The following is a 26489-nucleotide window of genomic DNA, read 5'->3' as shown; positions in this document are numbered from 1 at the left end:
CTACGAAAGTTAGCGAGATTCGGACCCTAAACCGGCATATAGTCCGATCTGAACCACATTTGACTCAGATATTCGAAAGCGTAAAACTACTCACTGTTTCAAATTTCAGCGAAATCGGTTAAACAACAAAGCTTTTACGGGCTTCAGAACCTTTATCGGGAGATCGGTCAGCTATATCCAAATATAGTCCGATTCGAACCATATTTGGGACGGATGTCGGGAGACCCAAAACTACCTACTGTTTCAAAATTCAGCGAAATCGGGTGATAAATAAAGCTTTTTGGGCTTCAGACCCTTAATCGGGAGATCGGTCTATATGACAGCTATATCTAAATATGGACCAATCTAATCCATATTTAGGTTGGATGTTGGAAGGTCTTAACCTACTCACTGTTTCGAATTTTATGAAAATAACCCACTGTTTTAATTTTCAGCGAAATCGCGTAATAAATAAAGCTTTTATGGGCTTCAGACCCTTTATCGGGATATCGGGCTAAATGGCAGCTATATCTAAATATAGTCCGATCTAATCCATATTTACGTCAAATGTCGGGAGGATTACCCAAACTGAAAAAATGCGACTATAGACTAGGTAAAGTGCAGAAAATAAAATTTCCCCACTTTAAGATGAACAAGTAAAAACGTGCTAAGTTCGGCCGAGCCGAATCTTGGGTACCCACCATCATGGATTCCGCTAAAAATTGACCCTTATTAGCCGAGCTTGTATTTGAATTATTTTGTTCTCAAGAGTCTTATCGGGATGTCGGTACTTAGGAGGACCTATATCACCATATTGACCGTTTCGAATAAAACTTGGCACTGATGTTGGAAGTCATAAATCAAGTGTTTGTAACAAATTTCGGCCAAATCGGTTGAAAATTGAGACTTCTAAGGACTCAAGAAATCAAATCCGGGGATCAGTTTACATGGGGGCTATATCTTTTTATAGATCGAATCGGATCATACTTGGCATGGATGTTGGAAGTCATAATTCAAGTCTTTATTCCAAAATTCAGCAAAATCAGATGAAAATTTAGGCTTCTAAATGCTCAAGAAGTTAAATCCGGGCATCGGTTTATATGGGGGCTATATCTGTTTATAGACCGATTCGGATCATACATGGCATGGATATTGGAAGTCGTAACTCAAGTTTTTGTTCCAAATTTTAGGCAAATCGGATGAAAGTTTATGGCTTAAGAAGTCAAATCGGGGGATCGGTTTATATGGGGGCTACATCTAAATAAATCTGAACCGATATGGCGCATATGCAATCCCCAACGAACTACATCAACAAGAATTATCTACGCAAAATGTTAAGCGGCTAGCTTTACGGATTCGACCACTATCGCGATTTCTACAGACGGACGGGCGGACGCAGATTTTGCTATTTTTTTAATTTTGTTTTTGAAAAATTGTTTTACAGAATTTTTTTAGGAAATAATACATATGTATGCATAAATCACTCCAGCACCAACAACTGAATGCTAAATCTTCCCTCACTTTTCTAATAGATTTTTTTTTGTTGATTTTTGGCTGTCATTTATCACAAGGATAACTAGCAAACCATTGTTAAAAATTTTTATTTCCATGAATTTTTTTTGGAATTTTGTGCTTACACATTTTTTTTTAATGTGAACATCATACGATTTGTACTGCTGAAAAATCTGTTTTCCTTATTTTAGCGGACAAAAACAGTAAACACAGCTTAGTTTGGTATTTTTACTAACAAAATTCTTTAAGTGTACCATGCAAGGTTTTATTACTCCGCAGTCTTGTCATCTTCATCAGTAAATCCCTTTTTTATTTTCTATTTTTCCTTTTTTTATTTTAGCAATGCATTGCTTCGATAAGAACTACATTCTCCACATCGTCTTTTCCTTGCCTTCTATCAACGCCAAACCCTTAAGAACTAATTACGAAGAGGACTCTATATCCGAAAGCATTGCTGTTCTATGAAATTCAAATGTTGATATATGAAACACGGGGACAACCCGCTCTTTGGTAATGAAGAACAGTTTTGATGAAGAATAGTTGTCAACAGGAGGGGAAGTGGGTCATTAGAGGAGTTGTGCTGAGGAGGACAACTCTCGCCGATGACATTTTCTAGATCATTAGGGGCCTGGGGTACCCAGCAATTCAAATAAAAGCTTAAAATTACCGATGAAGTTGATACTAAACTCAAAAATCAATGATCGGAGTCTGACGGACTGGGAAACTGCTTTATAAAAAGGTCTTCAACTTAAGCGAGATCTGGTTTATTCTTTGTTTTAATTTGAAAAATATATATTTTTTATATACTTAATATGTAACAATTTGTCGAAAGAAAAATCTTCCCTTGCACTATTTGCAACCTAGAAAAAGTTCTTTTATTACTCACTCTGGCAAATCGAACCAATTATGCACTAATAAAACAATTGCAATTTTCCAATTACACAAAGAATAATTGACTGTCGGTTTGTTACTAACCCAAAACACTGTGAACTCATACAAAAGTCCCGCTCTTACCGATCCATTCCATGGAATATAGGTAGGTACGAGTATATACAACTTGCTTTTATTATAAAAATGCACACACAATACTACACGGTGGTTTTACTTAGATAACTTAATGTGTACCTATCTCATAGATACAAAAACCAAACTCTTTTCAAGTGTTTGTGAGAAGACTTGGTACATTGGTTTGTGGTGGATTTTGTAAAACTTTTAGGTAGGTTACAGAAAACTAGAAAGAGAGTGAGAGAGAGAGAGAGAGAGAGCGGGCGCTGTGAAGAGAGTAAAAGATAAACTTTCTCATTGTTTTGCAAGCTCTCAACTCAAAATGAGAAAGCCTGGTGTTTGCAATGCACTTGAAAGTACCTCATTCTCATTTTTAGTGCACCACAAGATAACAAACAAACAAAAAATGAATGTGTAAGCACTGCCAATTAGCAAAGAAGCAATCAGCTCTTGTTGGCTGTGCTTGTGTGTGCTCTCGTACACGTACACATGCCATGCCAATGTGGTGTGCAAGTAGTTGGTGGTACTCCGTCATCATACTCGTTGGGTTTTTTTTCTATTCTATTTTGTTTTGGTGGCTGGAATCATCATCAGCAGCAGCAGCAGCAGCAACGAGAATAATAATAACAGCACAGCAGCAGTAGCACCAACACCAATCCCCACAACGCAGCAGTTGGCTATATGAGAAATGGAAAAAACTACAGGCGAGAACAGCAACGAAACAGCCAACCAGCCAGTTTGTATCTACAACAACTAGTATCTTAACCTTGAACTTGAAATACATTCTGGTTGTGTGTCGCGTGTTTGATTGTTGGCTGACTTGACTGTTCGTTTTGCACGCTCGTTTGTCGTCGGCGTCGTCGTCGTTGTCGTTGCCTCTCTATTGTATCAGCCATAGCAGAAGCGTAGTCGTTATACGTATGGGAGAATGTTTCGATATACATATGAACATGTGAATGCATGAAAGTCTCTTTGTACTCTGACTAATACCCCGCGCGCAAAAAAACACTTCATACAGGAAAAAAAATATATAAATACAAAAAAAAAAATATAATTTAATTGTTTGCTTTTGATTTTGTGCTTGGGGCTTTATTTTCTTCTTATATGCATTAAATATCGTTGTTCTCGTGTTGTTTTTTTTTTTTTGTTTTCGTAAAGTTGATGTCGCACTTTGTTTTTAGATACCTTTCTAGCATTTACTTTAATTTTGTACTGAAATTGCTGTGATTTCATTCACGTTTAATGGAGAACTTTGCTTGTCTGACCCATCTATTTGAAGAGAGGACTCCTCCTTACGTGAATACTGCATCGAGTGAAGTAGGTAGTAAAGATGATAATGCCAATGTTTATTCCATAGCAAGAAGAATGAAAAGCAAAGACTTGACATTTTCGAGGTACTTTGGAACCGCAATGGCAAATGGATTATAAAGATTATAGTGAAGCTCTTGTAATTTATCGCAACAAGCGATTTTGGAAAGTCGGGCTAAATTGAAAGCCAAAGTGCTGTTTGCTCTAAGTCCACAAAGGAATTTAATTGCAATCGTCACAGCCGTTATGAATTGAAAGAGGATTATGCCGATGTAGATCTGGTTATTTATTAGTATTAGCAAAAATCGGCTGTTTGACGACGGGTTAAGGTAACTTTTAACTGATTAATCGGACGTGGACACAAATCAAAATGAAAATCAAACCTCAAATGCCTTCGTATGTCGAGGTCCGGTCTAGGTCGAAAAAAAAATAAATTCGAATATTTCCGAAACCAGAAGAGATATTTGTATCAACTGGTCCAAATAGGACCACTAATGATTTGGCAGCCCAAACATTTTTCGAAATGCTGAGGTGACCAATGCTTTAGGGGCTTGCTTACAGGCACCCAAACCACCTAGGGTCATGATATTGGTATGTGATCTTGTCAACACCTCAGCTCTAACCATGCAATATTTTAAACATTTATCTCTACCTGTTCGTAAACGGCAGAATAATTTACTTGTTTTTTTTTTCGTTACTGTCCCACTGTGCAAAGTCTGCTTTGAACACCAAGGTTAGATTAGGTCTCATAGAAAGATACTCCTGATCCTCCACTCTTTTTGGAACTAAAACGTAGCATCACGAATTACTTGTCTGGTCGCCAGTCGTATGAGGAATTTAGGTTTAAGAGCCGCCGGAATGCTGTCCCATGTTGAGTAATAACTCCAGCTTTGTTTAATCTTTACCGCATTCCTTTCCTTAAAAGGTCACCGTGGCGCAGAGGTTAGCATTACAGCTTATGACACTGGGCCACCGTAGCGCAGAGGTTAGCATGTCCGCCTATGACGCTATCACTTGGGTTCGAATCCTGGCGAGACCATCAGAAAAAATTTTCAGTGGTGGTTTTCCCCACCTAATGCTGGCAACATTTGTGAGGTACTATGCCATGTAAAGCTTCTCTCCAAAGAGGTGTCGCACTGCGGCACGCCATTCGGAAAAGGAGGGCCCTTATCATTGAGCTTAAACTTGAATCGGACTGCAGTCGTTGATATGTGAGAAATTTGCCCCCGTTCCTTAGTGGAATGTTCTTTGCATTCAAAAGGAAATTCTTATTCCAGTTTTTTCACTATGTGGCATTATTTGTGATAAAAAAAATCGATTTTCGGATTTTTAAAATTTCTGAGAAGATTGGAAGCGCGCATTCTAATTCGCATTTATTGTCAGTATCTGATACTTATATATCTTACCTGTTAAAAGGCAGCAGCTCAGATTGAAATACTTTTATAATTCAGAATGTTGTTATTGTTTACATATTGCAGGTTATGATATCTAGAAATAGAAAAAATTATGAAGAAATTAAGCATTATTGAAGAATATCATGATAAATAATTGAAAAAAAAAAATATAAATGGTTCACATTTGTGAAGTTCTTTATACGCCTATTACTAAGATCTTTCGCACGAAAATTGTCTATTAATTGATTGAGAAATACGACGCATTTTTTTGAACGATATAACACAAACAAAAGTTACATAACGACCAGGGCTGAGGAGTCGGAGGCGGAGTCGAGGAATTTTCCCCGGAGTCGGAGTCAAAAAAATTACCTTGACTCCGGACAAAATAGGAATAATTTTTCCATACTTATTCTGCAAAAGGTATTTAAGCTCAGTTTTTGAACAGTTTCAAAGTCCAGTTCAGGAAAAAGATGGCCCATTATTCGCCATAGAATCGTAAATTGTACTAATCTAGTCATTCCGTTGTAACAACTCAAAATATTCGTCAAAGATCCCATAAAGAATACATATTCTAGATCGACGTTCTGAGCCGATGTAGCCATGTCCGACCATCCGTCCGTCGGTAGAAATCACGATAGAGGTTGAACGCGGAAAGCTAGCCGCCTGAAATTTTGCACAGATACTAAATATTCATGTAGGTCTTTGGGGATTGCAAATGGGCCATATCGGTTTTTAAATGTAGCTCCCATATGAACCGATCTCCGGATTTGACTTGTTGAGCCCTTACAAGCCGCAATTCTTGTAGTGTTCTGTTATGATGTTCAACAACTGTGCTAAGTACGGACCGAATCGGTTTATAATCTGATATAGCTCCCATATAAATCGATCTCCGGATTTGACCCTCCCCTTTACCCTCATTTTCAGAAACGCCAGATCTCGGAAATGTGTGTGCGATTTAAGTGAAATTTTGTGCGCTCTCTTTTAGGAATCTAAAAGCAGAAATTAGAGTAGAGCACGAAATTGATATCCAATTTCGAGACCAAGTTTCTGGGAGTGCTCCCCTTCCCCAAAACAACCCCCAACTGACTGACTACTGAACATGACAATATGGGGCTCAAATAAAAGGTATTTGAGATATGAATACAAATCTGATATCCAAATGTCGAGTCAAGTGTTTGGGGGCGCCCCTCCCCCGATTCGGCTAGTTTATTATAAATATTTCGAGGTGTTACAAACGAAATGACGACATTTGCGTAAAAATTGACTTTATAGGGCGCACCCGCAAGTTCTGAGCCCATGAACGAGATTCTTATGTCCGTTTATGGGAAAAATGCCCCTCGATCCCCTAGCAACCCAAAATGCCCTCGGATTGCCGCGTATAGTATATGTATATGTGGGGGCCCTTTACAACAACGATAGTATATAAATATATGTGGGTGCCCTTTACACCCCTCCAACTCTTTTTTATCCTAGATTTTGGACAAAAATGAAAATTGGAAAAAAGAGCTGTAGTTAAGTGTAATTTATTAGTTTTTTGTTTTTTTTGTTTTTATAATCTACTCCTTAATACTTTTCATTTGGCCATATTGCCTAGGGTTTAAAGGGGGTTCAAAGTCCTCAAGATCCCGAAGGTCTTTTCCAGGTTCAATTTTTATTTATTTGTTTTAACATATTCGTAATAACTTGCTAATACATTTTTTTTGTCTATATTGCCTAGGTTGGGTATCATCCCTATTCTTTAGTGGGGATGATACAATGTAGCTTTTCAAGTGCCCGGAGTCGACTCCGAAGTCTGAGTGGGAGTCGAGCAATGTTGTGTTGTTCGGTTTTGAGCATATATATTTTGTGTGAGTAGATTTGTTTGTATGCGATGTACCTGCATTACATCTGGCTGAGAAATACCAAAAGAGCACTGTATGCCTCCATTTTGCTTAAGCCAATGTAGGTATTTCTGGGAATCCACATCAGTCTCGTAATCTTCGCTTTGATTTGCCATACGTATTATGTCGGTCTCAGATAGAATAGCGCAGGATGTGACATCATCATAGCACTCGATCCACTTTGGGAGGTTATCAATAGAACATCAAGTGCAATTCGGTGGAAGACATTTTATTTTTCAGATTTCAGAACATTTACATCTGGGTATGCTGGACAGTTATCTAGAATCAAAAGCACTTTGCAGTTCCTATCGAAGCCAATTTTTTTTAGATCTTCTCTTACTTCTGGCACAAAATTGTTGTTGGTGAACCACTCGAGATTCGAGTGCAATTCGGTGGAAGACATTTTACTTCAACGTTTTCAGATTTCAGAACATTTACATCTGGGTATGCTGGACAATTATCTAGAATCAAAAGCAATTTGCAGTTCCTATCGAAGCCAATTTTTTGTAGATGTTCTCTTACTTCTGGTACAAAATTGTTGTTGAACCACTCGAGGAAAAGTTTTTGTGTTACCCATGCTCTCTTATTTGATTTATAAATTATTGATGCACTGACAATAGAGGTAAAGCACGGTTAATAGAGGTTCAAAATCAAAAGCACAGCATGCCGGTTAAAAGGGTTAACCGGTTATTAGAGGCCCGGATAATCGAGGTTCAACTGTATTTCCTGTAGGTATTCAATATCTCGCATCTAGAGTTTGTAAATATGAGAGCTATATGATATTGTGGCAACATATGTTAGAGGTCATAGTGCAAAATTATTATGCCAAATTTAGGCAAATCGGATGGGAATTGCGCTCTTTAGAGACTAAAGGTGTGGAATCGGCAGATCGGCTTTTATGTAAGCTATATATTAACAAGGACTATTTGACCCATTTAAAATTCCAACTTACCTATATCAAAAAGGAGAAATTGAGGAAAATTTCATAGGCTTAGCTTTACATAGTCGAAAATCTAGGTGCTTTCTACCAACGGACTGCTTAGATTGACTTAAAATGTCAAACCGATCAAGAAAATATGTACTTTATGGAACTTAGATCAATATTTCGAGGTGTTTCAAACGAAATGACGAAATTAGTATAATTTTTTCCTAACGCATTTTTTTAAAGTAAGGCCAAATTGAACTTTTCTTAAAGTTTTTTTTTACTAAATTTTTCTGGATTGATAACCCTCCATCACTGCGATTGGTCAAATTAGTTAATATATTCTATCTAACCATAAATAGTGAGCTGAGTGTGATATTGAATTTGAAACCTTATTTTTCTGGCAATCCCAGTAAGAAGAATTAAACTCTTCACATTATGTATGCTACAAATAATTGAATGAAATTCTTTATATATCTGATAAATTACAAATTAATTTGTAATTGCTTATCCTTCACCGCCTTCATAAACAATACTCCAACTCCTTTATATTGATATAATTGTCTTTCTTCAATTTAATAATTCTCATTCTGTGTGAAACAAAAATAAAAATTATTATTTCTCTGAAGAAGCTTTCAACGAAAGCAAAAAATTTGCAAAAAAAATCTAATTGAAATTTATTGCTTTCTTTTGAGTTTTTCGTAAATATTTACATTTCATTTTCGCATTTATTGACACCGCGCATAGCTCACTTCGTCGTCATCGTCATGAGACGATGATGAGGTTGCTGCTTGACGCTGACGACCAAATGTCTTGGCATAAAAATTATAAAAGGAATGAAATTAAAATAAAGACGATAAGAACTCAAAAAAAAAAACCGAGCAGCCAGACAAGCAAAACATAAAAAAACACAAATGACAAAAACAACACAGAAATCTTACGTATGCAAAATTTTTTATGTGAATTGCTCTGACGAAATGGTGTTGACTGGGTGAGTGGCAAGCAGTACGTCTGTCCGACCTAACGACTGACACACTGAATATCCGAATAAATCAGCAATAATAACAAAACATTTTCCTTAATGAGTTAATGCCATATTGATTATTGTGATATTACTTCTGTTTAAAAATAACCTGGGCGTTTTTAAAGTCGAGTATTATTTTTCAGAAAAAATAACTCCAAGTTGGAGTTTTCGCAGAGGTAGGAAATCTAGAAGGGTACTATTGGGTTGCCCAAAAAGTAATTGCGGATTTTTCATATAGTCGGCGTTGACAAATTTTTTCACAGCTTGTGACTCTGTAATTGCATTCTTTCTTCTGTCAGTTATCAGCTGTTACTTTTAGCTTGCTTTAGAAGAAGAGTGTAAAAAAAGTATATTTGATTAAAGTTCATTCTAAGTTTTATTAAAAATGCATTTACTTTCTTTTAAAAAATCCGCAATTATTTTTTGGGCAACCCAATATATAATAGGGCAAAATGCATATTAGCAAATTTTGCCTAGGAACAGGGCAAACTTCTCACATATTATTGAGTGCAGTCCGATTCAAATTTAAGCTCAATGATAAGGGTCCTCCTCTTTATAGCCGAGTCCGAACTTCTCTCTTTGGAGAGAAGTTTTGCATGTCATAGTACCTCACAAATGTTGTCAGCATTAGGAGGGGAAAACCACTGCTGAAAATTTTTTTTGATGGTCTCGCCAGGATTCGAACCCAGGCGTTTAGCGTCATAGGCGGACATGCTAACCTCTGCCCTACTGTAGCAGAGGCGGCTAAAGTATGTCCTTTACTATTGATCAAATATATATTCATAGGGGTTTTGAGTTTGTTTAAATCGTTCTTTGACTTATGTCATCTAAATTTTGTGGAAAGATGGATGGCCAAGGCTATCAAGAAATTCATCCTTGTGTTTGTATTCAATGAGTTATAAGCGGAATAACAAAATTATTATTTTTCTCACCCTATGGAGGAGGGCAGGATTTATTAAATGGGGTGGCGGAAAACGATCAGACTACATAGTTTTATACCCACCAACGATGGATGGAGGTATATTAATTTTGTCATTCCGTTTGCAAAACATCGAAATATCTTTTTCCGATCCTATAAGACGATCTAGCCATGTCCGTCCGTCTGCTTGTTGAAATCACACTACAGTCTTTAAAAATAGAGATACTGAGCTGAAACTTTGCACAATTTTTTTTTTGTCTCTAAGTGGGTCACTTTCGAAGATGGGCTATATCGGACTATATCTTGATATAGCCCCCATATAGACCGATCCGCCGATTTTGGGTCTTAGGCCCATAAAAACCACATTTATTATCCAATTTTGCGGAAATTTGGGACAGTGAGGTATGTAAGACCCTTCGACATTCTTATTCAATTTGGTACAGATCGGTTCAGATTTGGATATAGCTGCCATATAGACCAATCTCTCGACTTAGGGTCTTCGGCACATAAAAGGCGCATTTATTGTACCATTTTACTAAAACTTAGGGCAGTGAGTTTTGGTAGGCCCTTCGTCATCTTTCTTCAATTTGACCCAGATCGGTACAGATTTGGATATAGCTGCCATATAGACCGATCTCTCGATTTAATCCAATTTTATTATCCAATTTTGCTGCAATTTGGGACAGTGAGTTGTGTTAGGCGCTTCCACATTATTCTTGAATTTGGCTCAGATCGGTCCAGATTTGGATATAGCTGCTATATAGACCGATCTCCTGATTTAAGGTTTTGGGCCCATAAAATGCGCATTTATTGTCCGATGTCGCCGAAATTTGGGACAGTGAGTTGTGTTAGGCCCATCGACATTCCTCTTCAATTTGGCCGAGATGGGTCCAGATTTGGATATAGCTGTAATATAGCCCGATCTCTCGATTTAAAGATTTGGGCCCATAAAAGGCGCATTTATTGTCCGATTTTGCCGAAATTTGGGACAATAAGTAAAGCTTAGCCCATCGACATTCTTCTTCAATTTGGCTCAGATCGGCCCAGATTTGGATATAACTGCCGTATAGACCGATCTCTCGATTTAAGATTTTGGACCTATAAAAGGCACATTTATTGTCCAATTTTGACGAAATTTGGGGCGGTGAGTTGTGTTAGGCTCTTTGGCATTTTTGCGACGCTTGGCCCAAATCGGTCCAGATTTGGATATAGCTGCCATATAGACCGATATATCGATTTAAAGTGTTGGCTCCATAAGAGGCGCATTTATTGTCCAATGTAGCTGAAACGTGAGACAGTGAATTAAGTTAAACCCCTCGGCATACTTCTGCAATATGGCACAGATCGGTTCAGATTTGGATATAGCTGCCATATAGACCGATCTCTCGATTTAAGGTCTTGGCCCCATAAAAGGCGTATTTATTGTCCGATGTAGCCGAAATTTGGGACAGTGAGTTAAGTTAAGCTCCTCGATATACTTCTACAATATGACACAGATCGGTTCAGATTTGGATATAGCTGCCATATAGACCGATCTCTCGATTTAAGGTCTTGGCCCCACAAAGCCGCATTTATTGTCCGATGTCACCGAAATTTGAGACAGTGAGTTAGGTGAAGCCCCTCGACATACTTTTGCTATATGGCACTGATCGGTTAAGATTTGGATATAGGTGCCATATAGACCGATCTCTCGATTTAAGGTTTTGGACCCATAAAATGCGCATTTATTGTCCGCTGTCACCGAAATTTTGGGACAGTGAGTTGTGTTAGGCCCTTCGACAATTTTTCTTTAATTTGGCTCAGATCGGTTCAGATTTGGATATAGCTGCCATATAGACCGATCTCTCGATTTAAGGCTTTGGGCCCATAAAATGCGCATTTATTGTCCGATTTTGCCGAAATTTAGAACAGTGAGTGATGTTAGGACCTTCGACGTTCTTCTTCAATCTGGCTCAGATCAGTTCAGATTTGAATATAGCTGCCGTATAGACCGATCTCTCGATTTAAAGTTTTGGACCTATAAAAGGCACATTTATTGTCCGATTTTGACGAAGTTTGGGGCCTTTTTACTTGTTTTTTTTACAATACCTACCATTGGGGATGTCATCAAGATCCATTTTAACATACATTCTTTGTTTATGTTGTCTCGCATTTGTATCATTTGCAATATGTACATTTTGACATCCTCAATGTTCATTGGGTTTGCCCTTTTCTGTTTTCGGCAAGTGACAACCTTCGATTACTAAGCGATAGGTTACTATTTTCAATAAAAATAGTATTTAGAAGAAAATTTCCAGAAAAAACCCCATTGCCCGAATTTTCGTTTTAGATTTCAATCTAAAAGGGAGTAAATTATAAAGTGAATATTAATAAGAGAAACAATTTTGGGGACAATTATGCGTTTTTTAACTGGAATTTTGAATAAAATGTCCCCCTTAGGTATATTATTATATATTTAATTATATAAATATTAATTTATATATTAAAACACTTCTAGTTTTTTTATACTTTTCTTAGTTACAACACTTTATATTGATGGGCACAATACGAATATTGCAAAGACCTCACTGATGTGCGGATGTCTATGCTGCACATGTATATACCCCATGTCTATGTCTATGGAAGAAGCTGCACATGATTTAAATACGTCATTCTCCCATTTGATTTCTTAAGTTTGAGTTTCAAAATGTTAAATATATCCTCATCATATTCGCAATGCTGTTCAAGTGAAGACAAATCAAGATTGCAACTCTGGGTTCTCTATCTATCACTCATTTGCTCAACAACAGTTGCCAATCCATTTAATTTGCTGTAGTCATTGTTATCTGCGTTGCCATCATGCATTATCGCTATTGTTATTGTAATTCCCTTATATTTATAATAATTTTCACACACCCACACGGATGTATTTCGTATTATTTGCGCTCATTACGTAAACAATCTATATTAGGTGTATCTATAAATATTGGCCTTGCAAATGATGCACTATTGGCAGACAATTTGCAATCGGTTTGAGTCATTGCCCACGATTGTAAAATGTCAAATGAAAATGAAAAAAACAGTTTTATAGTTAACTAATGGTTTTTAAATAGACAGTTCATTAAAATAAAATAAAAAATTAACACGAGGAAATGATGAATAAGATAAAATATTGAAATTATTAATTAATTTTCTTTAAACGGACATAATAAAACCGAATTATTCATAATACTTTTCTAATTAAAATGAAGATCAATAATAAGAGGGTATCTTATCGTAACTGAATATAAAACATGTGAATCGCATCTTACGAAAAGGTTTGTCTTGACAGAAAATAATAGCAAAACTTTTAAAAAATGTACAATACTAAGTTTATAGAAAGGACAGAATTGAATTCACCATATCATCAATAAACACTTGAGCTTCACCGCCAACAATTGAAATAAGATCATCGATGCACTGATGTTGAGTTAATCCACGTCGAAAGTTGTAAAAAATAATCGCACGAAAATGTTCACGATTTAATTTCATTTTTTGGGCGAGATGTCTGTAAACAACACAAATTGCGCTCGTATGACAAAACGTTCTGAGTACGTATAACCTCAAAAATTTCAAGCTTTATGATAGAGCTGTCAGTTGGCAGATTGCAACACAAAGGTTGTCCAATTCCGAAATATCAAAAACAACCTTCGTATTATGCAGAAAAGCCCTTGCCAACCTTGAAAGCTTCAAGACCGTTCTTTGCAGACTAGGCACCTTCCCGTGAACAATTCTAACTGAGTCATTCTTGAGTTCACTCCTAGACTACACCCAGTAGCCCAGGACGCCGTAACTCCGAGAGCGGCATTCAAAACCCCAAATGTGTATCAACTTGCTGGTGCTAAGAATAACCGTGTCATAAGTTCACACCTTGATGCCCTTCGTCTCAAGTCTAAACAGAATCCCATCGATTATTAGAATCCATAGCAAAGGCGAATTAACTCCGTCCTGTGGCGTACCCCTCGTCGAATTCACCTTCACTGAGATGGCTCCAATACTACCCGTAATCTCCCTATGCTGAAACATACTCATTATCCAGCTTATAATGCCGCTCTCTACCCTGCTTCCTTTAAAGTCGCGCCTATGGTGGATGAATGGACAATATTAAATGTCCCATATATATCCAGAAAGGCCGCCTACATGAATTCCTTATACTGAAGAGTCCTTTTCAAGTGATGTACTAAACTAAGAAGTTCAGCATCAACCGATCTGCCCTGCATCTTTGTAAGCTGACACCTCGAGAAGTAGTTCCTTCTTAGTTTGTTATATGAAAGCCCAGAATCCTCTTCAACATCTTCTCGAAGAAGGATAAAAGACCAATCGGCTTCAAACCATTGGCTGCACTCCATTGCAGCTTTTCGCCTTCAGTAAAAAGTCGATCTTCACCCTCATCCACCACAAGTATAGATAGGGGTACGAAATACACGCTCGAAATAAAGCGACGTAATCAGAGGTTAGACAGTCAAAGCCCTTCTGTAGCATCTTGTGGAAAATTCCAACTGAAGGAGCAGTCCCTTCCTAGCTTATTTGTTATATGATAGCCCAGAATCCTCTTCATCTTTAACATATTCACGAAGACGGATGAGAGACAAATCGGCCTTAAACCATTTGCTGCACTACATTTCAGCTTCCTCACCTTCGGTACGAAGTCAACCTTCACTCTCCTCCACCACAATTATAGATAGGAGCACGAAATACACGCTCGAAATAAAGCGACGTAACCATTGGTCAGACAGTCAAAGCCCTTCTGTAGCATCTTGGGGTAAATTCCATCTGAAGGAATAGTCCCTTCTAAGCTTATTTGTTATATGATAGCCCAGAATCCTCTTCAACTTTTACGTCTTCACGAAGAAATTCTATATATTTTTAATATTCACGAAGACGGATGAGAGACAAATCGGCCTTAAACCATTTGCTGCACTACATTTCAGCTTCCTCACCTTCGGTACGAAGTCAACCTTCACCCTCCTCCACCACAATTATAGATAGGAGTACCTTATACACGATCATAACAAAGCGACCTAACCATCGGTCAGACAGCCAAATCCTCCTGTAGCATCTTGGGGTAAATTCCAACTGGACCACGAGACTTATAGGGTACAAAGGTATGCAATACCCAATGAATGCTGTCATGGGTTACCAAATCCATCACCAACGCACCCATATTACTGCTCTCTACAGAACCCAATACCCCTATTTTCTGACCCATACAACAACAGCTGGCAAAGTTCGTCTCAACAAATGAACCAACGCATCGCCGGGTTACTCAGTCTACTCTCCGTCTGATCGCTGCTCGATTGCTATCAATTTCTTTAATCTCGAGGTGGCCTTGACACTCGAAAACTCCTGCATTAATCTTACAAAATCCCCCTTTCTGGTTCTCCTAAATTCTTTTTTGTTGACCCTCACTTTGTCCTCATACACCGCTCATTACTCTCTGTCGCCATTCCTAGTGCCACAGTAAACGTCCTTCAGAAATTGGTTCGGAGTAACTTGAGATCCTTATTCCCCTATTTTTTGGACTTCCTTTTTCGCGGCCTCCCGCACCGACAAGCCGACCTGTAAGCGTATGCCATCCCCTTTCCAATGGTCTATACCAAGTACTCAATGTCCATCACACTCGAGATCTCACTCGTTGCGTAACGAAATCTACCACCAATTGACGCATTAAATTTCTCATATTTTGTCCGTATTGGGTTTCGGAGTGGCTCAATATTCTGTTGCCTTAACTCTTCAAACTCCCTTGCCTAATGTAAGGTTCAAAACCCCTATCCTGTTCGAAATCTCGAAGGCGGCGTCCTTTCCTCTGTTGTAAATAAATAACCCGTTCTCTAAGAAGAACTCCCGAACACTTTCTCGCTACACTTTCGCAGCTACGAATTAGATCGTTATTTTTCTCCTTACAATAAAGTAACGTAACGTCTCACCCCCATAGCAGGTGGCAGCATTCGATCATGGTGCGGAAATTGCGCAGATGATAACTAGTATAGGGTGATTTTTTTGAGGTTAGGATTTTCATGCATTAGTATTTGACAGATCACGTGGGATTTCAGACATGGTGTCAAAGAGAAAGATGCTCAGTATGCTTTGACATTTCATCATGAATAGACTTACTAACGAGCAACGCTTGCAAATCATTGAATTTTATTACCAAAATCAGTGTTCGGTTCGAAATGTGTTCATTCACCGTAACGTTGCGTCCAACAGCATCTTTGAAAAAATACGGTCCAATGAATCCACCAGCGTACAAACCACACCAAACAGTGCATTTTTCGGAATGCATGGGCAGTTCTTGAACGGCTTCTGGTTGCTCTTCACTCCAAATGCGGCAATTTTGCTTATTTACGTAGCCATTCAACCAGAAATGAGCCTCATCGCTGAACAAAATTTTTCAAAATTTGAACACATTTCGAACCGAACACTGATTTTGGTAATAAAATTCAATGATTTGCAAGCGTTGCTCGTTAGTAAGTCTATTCATGATGAAATGTCAAAGCATACTGAGCATCTTTCTCTTTGACACCATGTCTGAAATCCCACGTGATCTGTCAAATACTAATGCATGAAAATCCTAACCTCAAAAAAATCACCCTTTACAACTTCCACTAAATGTCCCATGAGTGCAGTCCGGTTAAAGTTTAAGCTCTATGATATGGGGCCTCCGTTTTCATGCCGAGTATGGCATGCCGTATAGCTGCACCAATTGTTAGAGAAGTTTCAACAGACAGGATACCTCACAAATATAGCCAGCATTAATAAGGGGATAACTACCATAGAAAAATTTTGTTTTTTTTTGGGATAACTACCATAGAAAAATTTTCACGCCGGAAATTGAATCCATAGGCGGACATGCTAACGCTCCGATGGCCTCCAAATGATGATAGTACCTTGTGCAAATGCGTCAAGAACATAACGCCCTGGTCCCTATTACAGAAAAGCAAACACGAAGTGTTACCAAGTTCACAATGGAAAGTCTGTCAAACTAGAAATGACAACACGATAATTGTTTTATTGACAGCTCATATAGTTTTCTTTTTTTTAAAAAAAAAAAAGTAATTTGTGATAGATTTCAAGCATAATAGTGTGATTGCGTTATATTTGGCTGGAAAATCACAACCGGCTGTTGTTTGCGAACTCAAACAGTGGAAAGTGAACAAAATGTTTGCTCATCTGCAAAACTGCAACAAACCCTGGTTAGATGAGGGGAGGCTCGAACCCAACGAAATCCACGACATAGGTGCAATCAAATGGCTAAAGTTACGAAAATATCCTGTGAAAGGATGTAACATATATTGAAAAACGAACTCGATATTACAACAAAGCAAAAAGAGATGGATCCGAAACACCAATAGAGCTGCTGCGAAAAAAATGGCGAATTTCCGAATATCGTGTTCTCTGACTAATTGATTTTTAATCTCTTAAAATACTTGTTTACTTAACTGAGCGCACGGACGAAAATTCGAAGAGCTCATGAAGTTTCATCGGGAAATCGTTTCATATGGGGGCTATGTAAGGTTATAGACCGGTTCAGGCCATACTTCCGTAGTTGTTGAAAGTCACAACAGAAGTCATTGTGCGATATTTCAACCAAATCGGATAGAAGTTGCAGATTCTAGACGCACAAGAAGTCAATTCGGGTGTTCGTTTTAGATGACAGTTATATCAGGTTATAGACCAATTTGGGCCACACTTCAATGTTTTCTATATTAAGCTGAAATAAACATATTTGTTAAATTTTAGAAAGCTAAAATAACTCTAACTATTTTTGTCCAACGATATGGGTGAAGAGGTAACACTATGCGGCGATTCGCAGGGCGACCAACTGTTTGGGGAAAAGTTTCACTTGGGCCCTATGTCATTCATATGGCATCGTACTTCACAAATGTCCTGTATGTAGTACTAATTGAAGTCGTAGTTTCTTTGTGAAAAATTATCTGTTCGAAAGATTAAAGCAAAGAAAACTGCTTTTATAATTTTTCTAATTAAAATTATCTACTATTTTTGGTTTGAAAATCGCACATCCATTTGTCATAATGTCTTTGGAGCGTGTGATGAAATTAATCATATTTCCCATTGATGTAAAAAATGTGTCTTGCCAAATGGTTACACCCAACATCTACACACTACACAATGCAACTCATCCATATGATAAAAGGCTACCACCTATTGCCGCATATACATGTGGACATACATAAGTGTAGTTGTTGCTGTTGTTGTTATTGTTTTCATAGTTATTAGTATATTTCTAATGATTTTTGGTTAGCGTCGCTGCCGTTATGGTTGTTGTTGTTGTTGGTTGTTGGTCTGATGTCAATTAAATTTATTATATCGTTTGTTTGGTCGAATGCACTTTGTGCACACGTAAGTTGGAAAAATTTTCCGGTCCCCTGCAACTTAAGCACATCATAAGCTTCTACACTTCTAACTCAAAGTGGGGTAGTGGGTAATCATAAGCAAGTTCAAGCATTGTCACCACCACTATCGTCATCATCATCATGGCCACTTCTCGGCTCTTCTCCCTCTTCACATCCTTGATGTTATAGTTTTTCCTTTTTTGCTTTTGGCTTGTTTTGCTTTTTGAGTTTGCTAAACGTTTTTGTTGTTGTTGTATTTATTATCATTTACGTAATTTGTTGTGAATAATCACACAAACCATGAACGAGTACGAGTACCTACACCCGTGATTACAAATAGATATTTAGTCAAAAAATATCTATTATATGCTACATTTATTAGTTACAGTGGGCCCGAGGCAATAAAGACGCATTTAAACTAAAATATTGTTGTGAAAGGCTCTTATGTGCTAAAAGGAGGGTAGTAATAACTTTAATCCACGATATTTATTATTAAAAACGAATAAATACCAAAGAGGGGACCCCTTTACGGCCACTTTGTTCATCGATAAACTCCCCAGTGTACGATTTATCAATATAAATGATCAGCATTTTTAAGAGTTTGAAGAATGATTCTAAATACAATGTAAAGGACACCATCGAATTTAGGATGAAATACTGATATCGTTTTACGTAATTTCACGTTTTCCAAGCATTCCAGTAAACTTGGCAATTAAAACAATAAAGGAAGGAAAGGTATAAAAAGTCATACGAACATAACAATGGATTTAATCATCGAAATTTTAACGTTCTGCATAAAGGATACCAAATATTTCATATTTGTTCAAAAGGTTTATGAACAGAGAAAAGGATCACCAGTTTCGGCGATAATTGCGGACATTTTGATGGAGGTAATGTTAGATGCGACAACGGAAAAATTGACGATATGCTATAAATGCTAAAAAAATATGTTGATGACATATTCTGCATACTAAGGAGAACGTAAGTGGAGAACACATTAACCGCAGTGAGTTCATTTGATAGACAATTTCAATTTACTGTGGAGAAGTGGGACGAAGACAAATTGCCGCACTTAGACACAATTATTCATAGATGCAACGAGAAACTCAGAATAAACTAGTACCAGAAACCTACGGCGTCAGGTCATCTTATAAATTTTAACTCCAAACACTCTCGGCTAATAATTGTCAAGACTGCAACCAACTTTATCAGAAGGATATTGGACATTAGCGATGAAATTTTCAAAGAAAGCAACGAGAGGAGAATAAAAGATAATAAATGAATGAGTTTCCAAATCAAACAATACGAGACTTAATAGAATAAAATCGATCAAGAATAAAAAGAGATGGAGATAATAAGAGAAGAAAAGGAAACCAAAATATGCAAGCCATTAACGCATACTCCGAAAGACTTAGCAGATCCAATGTATAAAATAAGGAAAAATAACAGATTACTCAGAAGACGCAGAATACAGTCAATAAGTTTTTCAGCAAAAGAAAATCGAACGAAGCAAATATAGTTTACAGAATAAATTTTATTGTTGAAATGGAAGAACATTATATGCCAGTAGGTGTATGTTGGCACTACAAAAACAAAATTGCAAAACCAGGCTAGATGGATACAAATCAGACCCAAAGGCCTCCGGTAGGCTCTTAGAACAAAAGACAGCCCTTGCAGCTAACTGTTTGGCAACAGGCCACAAGCCGAATTCGAACGATAGGAGATATACTTTGGAAATGTTACACATTATTAATGTACCTAAGAAAGACAGAATTACAAAGCATATACAAAAATAGAAGCAAACACATTAGCTTATAGTTGTGAAGTGACTCCATGGTGAACAAGTCAATTGTCTCGCTCGCAATAAGTAATTATTTGTTATACTTTTGGTTGTTGTTGTAGCAGTTTGTTGATTCTGCTTGATTCTGTTGAGTGTCAAGACCCAGCAACTCTGCGACTAAGATGGGGTGCGTCCACAGGGATCTGGGTCTGAGTCGAGTGGGCCTGGCTGGGCAGTTAAACAGGTGACGTGTATAGTTCGGTCCCTGGTTACAATCGGGACATACATCTGCAGGTCGACATCTATCCTTGCTCTGTAGGAGTTGTGGCGGCAGCATCTGCCGCAACGTAATTGAGCCAGAACTACTCTGCCGGGGGAGGTTAATTTCTTCGGGTGCAATGAGAAGCGGTCGTTCTCCAAGGACTACATTCACCGGGTAGCCATTTACCGCATCTGCTACCGTGTCTGCATGAATGTTGTCTAGACTTGTTTGATATGGCGCTTGATCTAGAGGTTCTTTCTTGTATCGCTGAACCGAGCGCTCTAGATCATGGAGATCTAGTTATGTCTTCCCACTGATGGAGGTGGTCCACATGAGAACTGAAGAGACAGCCCGTCACAGTTCGGAAGGACACAGATCTGAATATTATTCCACTGCATGTCACAAAGCTGACGAGACCATTCTTTGAGTAAATTGTGTTAGTGAAATGTGTTAATTATTTGTTTTTTCTGTTTTAATGTAAAAGAACAAAACCCTGATGATGAACATCGGCGATGTTTCGAAATATTGGAAAATCGATGGATATAATAAAGCATTAAAAACAACAACATCCGATTTTTAAAAATTTGTTCATCTATGACCTCAAGCCAAACAAGCTCCAACAAATAAACAACAACGGTTCAACCATACTCCAACAAAAAAGTATGGGTTGCCCAGAAAGTAATTGCGGATTTTTTAAAAGAAAGTAAATGCATTTTTATAAACTTAGAATAAACTTTAATCAAATATACTTTTTTTACACTTTTTTTCTAAAGCAAGCTACAAGTAACAGCTGATAACTGACAGAAGAAAGAATGCAATTACAGAGTCACAAGCTGTGAAAAAATTTTTCAACGCCGACTATATGAAGAAACCGCAATTACTTTTTGGGCAACCCAATAATAACAATAAATGTCAGGGAATTATTTTAATTTTTTTGTAATCATAAAGAAATCTACGACAATTACAAGTGTGTGAAACTTAATATCACCGCAAACCCTGAGGATGAACATCGGCGATGTCTCGACATATTGGAAAATCGATAGATATAATAAAGTAATAAAAAACAACATCAGTTTTTTTTTTTAAATTTGTTCACCTATGACCTCAAGCCAAACAAACTCCAACAAATAAACAACAACAGGTCAACTATACACCAACAAAAAAGAAATAACAATAAATGTCAGTGAATTATTTTAATTTTTTTAAATCATAAAGAAATCTACGACAATTACAAGCGTGTGAAACTTAATATCACCGCAATGCCCGTCATTTGATGTCAGTTGTGATTTACATACATTATTGAAATATACTTTTTATTCTTATCATTATTATAATTTAAGGTCCCACTGTCCTAATTCTTTGCCATCATTCATTCTATTTGATTGTACTCTACATACATTCATTCTGATTGGTGTATTTAAAAATATATGTACATATATATAAAAAAATAACGTCATCGCAAATTAACAAAGCATTCATTCTGTATTATCGAGATTAAATATCATCCAGGCAGTTTGCAAATGTGACGACTTCTGGTACTTAACATCTCCCTCCCGCCCTAATAGTGAACACAATTATCAGCAACACCAAACGTCCCTAACAATGACAATGCCATAATTAACACTCATACTTATGTAAAGCAGTGTTACAGGAATACTCGTAGTACACCACAGATACCCTATCTATCTATTGTCCATAATAGGGGGTACTATAGATAGTATTGGGTCATCTTTATATATCAAGACACACACACACACGCGCGCATACACTCGCATTGGCTTACAAATCTACCTATTAACGTTGTATTCTATTGTTGTAATGGTAATACGAGTAGACAAGTTTGTTTTCCTATTCAAGTACAATGTTTAATTGTATTCAGTTGTAACATGGACACAAGGGTGTGTAATCATTTCGAAACAGTGGAAAATTTTGGTGAAATTTAATATTCATAGAAAATATTGTCAAATGTTAGACAAAGAAAGATTATCGCAAAATAAATAAGAAAATATTATGGAATTTTGTAAGATAATTTTTTAAACATTTAAGTAAACTTTGGTGAATGTCACATTTTATATGAAGTTTAATGACGGCATTATTTACAAAACTTAATGAAGCCTTAAAATAGGTTTAGTTGGCAGTTCTATAAAGCAAAGCCTTCGAAAAACCTTTTTCAAATTTACAATAAGTTTTGCTAAAACCGGTGTAAATGTGTGCATATTAAATGATTTGCTTTGTTTCTTTAACCTTTTAAATACATCGAAAATGAATTGATGAATTTGTAAAAAATTTCTGGTTTACAAATGTATTCTTGGTCGTCATGAAATTTAAAGTTTATCGGATGATATCCGTTGTCGAAGCAATCTAATTTTCGACCCACTAAGGCTCGAATGTCCGCATATGACACTGAACGCCTGGATTAAATTCCCCTTAGGTTGGGTTAGATTGAAAAGAGGGTGTAGATATTAATCCTCCCCATGCCACTTTGGACATACACCTAAGTCAGTAATCGGCTTGTTGTGCGCTCTAAAAACTATAAAGTAACCTCTAAAAAGAAAATTTTAAGTTAGGAATTCCATGATACCTACCAAATCCTTAATTGTTTTCAATAACACTCCCCTAAGTTGGTTCATGTCTGGTATTGTGTCTTCACCTAAGGAAACGCTCCAAAGGAAATGCTCCACTGTCTCATCATCTTCCCCGCATGTTATCACTTGCCGCACTGATTTTACATAAGTGAGCTCGTAGTCCTATGTGTCCCGTTATGATACCAATAGCTATACTGACCTCCTTCTTGCTTCCTTTCAGTAATAGCCTAGTCCAGACCACCCCATAGGATTTTCGCCGTCCTACCGACCATTTCGCTTTTCCACAATGTTGCATGCGCCTTCGTCGCCCACTCCCTTAACTCGGACTGCGTCGATCCGAAAGGCTACGGGTAAACCAAGTTTTTTGACGGCCAAATCGTCTGCCCTTACTCCTTACTCCCGGCACCCAAACAATGCGGATTTTGCCATCCTCAGAGTAGGCGTTAATCTCCTTATTACTGTTCGTGACCTTACCGTCCTGGTTGTTATTGCCCTTATGGCAATTTTACTGTCGGTAAAGATGTTCACACTCGACTTCCTCGCGTTAGCACCACACCACTTCACGCATTCCGTGATCGCACGGATCTCCGCCTGCAGGACCGTATTATGGTCCGGCAGTCTAAAACACTGCCGGCAGTCTAAAAGGCTGCCTGACCATAATACGGTACTGCAGGCGGAGATAAATTCCCCTTACAGTGGCAACATTTGTGAATAATTCCGTTATGTAGAATTTTTATGCACTGAAAAAAATCAGGACATTTTTTGTCAATTAAAAGTTTAATTGAAAATAAAAATGCTTTCACATCGAAATATCAATTTCCGACCCTACAAAGTATATATATTTCAGATCGTCGTAAAATTCGAAGACGATTTAACGATGTCCGTGTGTCTGTCCGTCAGTCTGTTGTAATCACTCTAGAGCCTTCAAATATTGAGATATTGAGCAGAAATTTGGCACAGATACGTCCTTTTGATGCACGCTTGTTAAGTTCTTGAACGGGCTAAATCGGACCATATTTGAAGATGGCTGTTATATAGACCGATTTTCCGATAAAGGGTCTAATGCCCATAAAAACATTATTTTTCATCCGATTTTGTTGAAACAGTTAGTAGTTTGAGGCTTTCCGACATCTGAGTCAAATATGGTTCAGATCGGACTATATTTAGATATAGCTACCATATAGACCGATCTCCCGATAAAGGGTCTGGAGACCATAAAAGCTTTATTTATTACCCGATTTCGCTGAAATTTAGATCAGTGGATTTTTTTGAGCCTCCCGACATTTGACCTTAATATGGTCCAGATCGGACTATATTTAGATATAGCTGCCATATGAACCGATCTCCCGATAAAGGGTCTGACGGCAATAAACGCTTTATTTTTTATCCGATTTTGCAGAAATTTTAATCAGTGGGTTACTTTAAGCCTCCCGACATCTGACCTAAATATGGTACAGATCGGATCTTATTTAGATATGGCTGGCATATAGGCCGATCTGCCGATAAAGGGTCCGAAGGCAATAAACGCTTTATTTTTTATCCGATTTCGCTGAAATTTAAAACAGTGAGTTATTTTCAGCCCCCTGATACCCAACCTAAATCCTGATAAAGGGTCTGCAGACCAAAAAAGCATTATTTATTACCCGATTTCACTGAAATTTAGATCAGTGGGTTACTTTAAGCCCCCCAACATATGACCTAAATATGGTACAGATCGGATCTTATTTAGATATAGCTGCCATATAGACCGATCTGCCGATAAAGGGTCTGAAGGCCATAAAAGCTTTATTTATTGTCCGACTTCGCTGAAATTTAAAACAGTGGCTTATTTTAAGCCTCCCAACATCTGAACTAAATATGGTGCAGATCGGACTTCATTTAGATATAGCTGCCATATAGACCGATCTGCCGATAAAGGGACTGTAGCCCATAAAAGCTTTATTTATTACCCGATTTCGCTGAAATTTGAAACAGTGAGTTTTTCTGAGCCTCACGATATCCGACCTTAATATGGTACAGATCGCTCTATATTTGGTTATGGTCAATATTTTGGTCTACAAAATTTAACAATGACTTGTACTTATTAGACCTCTCAATATTCGTGTCGAATTTGGTTCAAATCGGACCATATTTCCATGAAGATGCTATGGGGGCATAAATTATGCATTTTCCACCGGATAATGACGAAAGGGGGTTTACATATATGCCCGAGGTGGTGGGTATCAAAAGTTCGGCCCGGCTTTTTTACTTGTTTATCATCTAACTGTACAGCGATAGGAAAATTTAGTCTTTACGAAGGAATGTTTAAAACAACAAACGCCTGGTGAAAGATTATTTTCTAGTCATATAAGGTCATATTTTTGGGGAAAATTGGTTTGTCGAAAGTCAGCAATTTTTTATAGCTCAAAAAATCAAACAAAAAATTTGATGGTTTCTATATTAAAGAAAATAATTTATGCTACTTTTGACAGCAGGTGCGATTTTATGTCAAAGTCATTAACATACACTTTTCTTCTCTTATTAGTCATAAAATATTAAGAAAAATAATATTTTTTGTTGTAAGAACGTCGGATGTAAAAAAAAAGATTTGTAATTTTTTTTTGTAAATTCTAAAAAAATTTTAAACTAAACACTATTTTAATATAAATGCTCTAAATAATGAATATATGAAATAAGTTTTATATTGTTAGAAGAAAGTTGTTTAAAATTGTTAAGAATAATTGAAATTCCCTGCGGAAGAAAACTGGTGGTTTTCGAAATATTGCATTTTTCATTAATAAAACAATTTTCAAAAATAAAGCCATCAGTTTTTTTAATAATTGTTTTCATGACCTCGAGTCGAAAAAACCAGAAAAAATAGGAAATTTCAGCAAAATCGGGCAAGGGAATTGAGGGTCAAGCTTTATCATTATAACGATTTAATGTGCGATATACAAACATATTGTTCACTATGAGGTATTTGAGATCGCCAACTATATCCGGTTGTGATTTTCTATCCAAATATTACTCAATCATAATATTACGCTTGAATTCCATCATGAATAAATTTCTTTTTAAACATACTCAGAAGAAAAAGCTTTCTTCAAAGTTTATGCTTTGAGCCACTGTGCACCACAATGTTTAAATAGCAATTAAAAATTAAACAAATGCCGCCGACATGTAATAGAAAATTGCTAGTGAACTTGTTAGTTGTTAATGCAATTTCCAACTTTGCTTATATAAATATTTAAATTCATAAAACACTGAAAACGAAACAAAAGAAAAAGTTTCCAAACAGGAAACTGATATCATTATTGATTTTCCCCCCAAATGATGTCATATCTCAGTTCATGGTTACAAAACAATGAAATCGATATCAATGTTTGTTACCAAACTAGGCGATATTTCTTTTTAGATTTTTTCTATGTTATTTCCAATAGTTTGTGAAGCCTTTCAAAAAGAATTTTTGTTATAAATAGTTTTTCATATATAATAACAAATGCCGTCGAAACATTTTGCAACAGGAGCCGACAAGAGTACAAAGTGTTGCCCTTAATAGTCTTACTAT

At 37.1% G+C, this 26489-nt stretch overlaps 1 long non-coding RNA gene across 5 annotated transcripts in view; it reads right to left on the bottom strand.

Moving 5' to 3' along the window:
- LOC106082221 (uncharacterized) overlaps positions 1–26489 on the bottom strand; it is a 119563-nt gene that overhangs the window by 15970 nt on the left and 77104 nt on the right. For all 5 annotated transcript variants that reach the window (XR_001220463.2, XR_009397427.1, XR_001220461.2 and 2 more), the window contains one exon: positions 5211–5292. This is a non-coding gene — a long non-coding RNA (uncharacterized LOC106082221). The remainder of the gene's footprint in view (positions 1–5210; positions 5293–26489) is intronic.

The sequence above is a fragment of the Stomoxys calcitrans genome, chromosome 2 (assembly GCF_963082655.1).
Source record: "Stomoxys calcitrans chromosome 2, idStoCalc2.1, whole genome shotgun sequence".
In the NCBI taxonomy this organism is placed as follows: Eukaryota; Metazoa; Arthropoda; class Insecta; order Diptera; family Muscidae; genus Stomoxys; species Stomoxys calcitrans.
Note: the sequence above shows the minus strand (reverse complement) of the source record. Positions and strands in the feature narration are given on the sequence as shown.